This window comes from Petromyzon marinus, unplaced genomic scaffold, assembly GCF_048934315.1.
Source record: "Petromyzon marinus isolate PM22_M1 ecotype Great Lakes invasive population unplaced genomic scaffold, UKy_Petmar_22M1.pri1.0 PM_G_Scaffold_73, whole genome shotgun sequence".
NCBI classification, from domain to species: domain Eukaryota; kingdom Metazoa; phylum Chordata; class Hyperoartia; order Petromyzontiformes; family Petromyzontidae; genus Petromyzon; species Petromyzon marinus.
In genome coordinates this window covers 735001-737500 of record NW_027423028.1, presented here as the reverse complement: position 1 = coordinate 737500, position 2500 = coordinate 735001, and positions in this window count along the sequence as shown.

Here is a 2500-nt window from a genome sequence, read left to right as displayed (position 1 = left end):
GATAGACCCCGTGAAACGCTAGAAATTGGCGGGGATGTGTCTCTTGTGGCTCACGGGGCTGTTAGGGTGGCACAGAAATCCCTCGGAATGGGAAAACGGGTCATTTTCGTGTTGCCACATTGCATGCGAACGGCATGAAACTTCCAGAGGCATTTGCAGCAGGAATGCATGTGCAGTCAAAAAAGTGAATATTTTTCACGGATAGACCCCGTGAAACGCTAGAAATTGGCGGCGATGTCTCTCTTGTGGCTCACGGGGCTGTTAGGGTGGCACAGAAATCCCTCGGAATGGGAAAACGGGTCATTTTCGTGTCGCCACATTGCATGCGAACCGCATGAAACTTCCAGAGGCATTTGCAGCAGAAATGCATGTGCAGTCAAAAAATTGAATATTTTTCACGGATAGACCCCGTGAAACGCTAGAAATTGGCGGGGATGTGTCTCTTGTGGCTCACGGGGCTGTTAGGGTGGCACAGAAATCCCTCGGAATGGGAAAAAACGGGTCATTTTCGTGTCGCCACATTGCATGCGAACCGCATGAAACTTCCAGAGGCATTTGCAGCAGGAATGCATGTGCACTCAAAAAATGTGATATTTTTCACGGAGAGACCCCGTGAAACGCTAGAAGTGGGCGGGGATGTCTCTCTTGTGGCTCACGGGGCTGTTAGGGTGGCACAGAAATCCCTCGGAATGGGAAAACGGGTCATTTTCGTGTCGCCACATTGCATACGAACCGCATGAAACTTCCAGAGGCATTTGCAGCAGGAATGCATGTGCACTCAAAAAAGTGAATATTTCTCACGGATAGACCCCGTGATACGCTAGAAATTGGCGGGGATGTCTCTCTTGTGGCTCACGGGGCTGTTAGGGTGGCACAGAAATCCCTCGGAATGGGAAAACGGGTCATTTTCGTGTCGCCACATTGCATGCGAACCGCATGCAACTTCCAGAGGCATTTGCAGCAGAAATGCATGTGCAGTCAAAAAAAAATTGATATTTTTCACGGATAGACCCCGTGAAACGCTAGAAATTGGCGGGGATGTGTCTCTTGTGGCTCACGGGGCTGTTCGGGTCGCACAGAAATCCCTGGGAATGGGAAAACGGGTCATTTTCGTGTTGCCACATTGCGTACGAACCGCATGAAACTTCCAGAGGCATTTGCAGCAGGAATGCATGTGCACTCAAAAACTTCTATATGTTTCACGGATAGACCCCGTGAAACGCTAGAAATTGGCGGGGATGTGTCTCTTGTGGCTCACGGGGCTGTTAGGGTGGCACAGAACTCCCTCGGAATGGGAAAAGGGGTCATTTTCGTGTTGCCACATTGCATAGGAACGCCATGAAACTTCCAGAGGCATTTGCAGCAGAAAGGCACGTGCACTCAAAAATTTTAATATTTTTCACGCATAGACCCCGTCAAACGCTAGAAGTTGGCGGGGATGTCTCTCTTGTGGCTCACGGGGCTGTTAGGGTCGCACAGAAATGCCTCGGAATGGGAAAACGGGTCATTTTTGTGTGGCCACATTGCATAGGAACGGCATGAAACTTCCAGAGGCATTTGCAGCAGGAATGCATGTGCACTCAAAAACGTCTATATTTTTCACGGATAGACCCCGTGAAACGCTATAAATTGGCGGGGATGTCTCTCTTGTGGCTCACGGGCGCTGTTAGTTAGGGTCGCACAGAAATCCCTCGGAATGGGAAAAGGGGTCATTTTCGTGTTGCCACATTGCGTACGAACGGCATGAAACTTCCAGAGGCATCTGCAGCAGAAATGCATGTGCACTCAAAAACGTCTATATTTTTCACGGATAGACCCCGTGAAACGCTAGAAATTGGCGGGGATGTGTCTCTTGTGGCTCACGGGGCTGTTAGGGTCGCACAGAAATCCCTCGGAATGGGAAAACGGGTCATTTTCGTGTTGCCACAATTGGCATACGAACGGCATGAAACTTCCAGAGGCATTTGCAGCAGAAATGCATGTGCACTCAAAAACGTGAATATTTTTTCACGGATAGACCCCGTCAAACGCTCGAATTTGGCGGGGATGTTTCTCTTGTGGGTCACGGGGCTGTTCGGCTCGCACAGAACTCCCTTGGTCCACCTGATTCGTGCATACAGGCAGCAACTAAAACTCTGTAAACCTGCTGTGAGGACATCTAAACAGTGGACCAGTGAGGCTGTGGAAGATTTGCGGGCGTGCTTAGACTGTACTGACTGGGATATGTTCACGACTGCTACCAATAGTCTGGATGAACTCACAGAGGCTGTGTACATCAGCTTCTGTGAGGACTGCTGTATCCCAACACGTACCAGGGTGAACTTTAACAACAACAAGCCCTGGTTCTCAGCAAAGCTCAAAAGGTTGAGGTTGGAGAAGGAGGAAGCGTTTAGGAGTGGGGATAGAGACAGATTCAAGGAGTCGAAGAACAGGTTTAGCAAAGCGGTGAGAGAGGCTAAACGACTGTACTCAGAGACACTAAAACACCAGTTCTCTACTA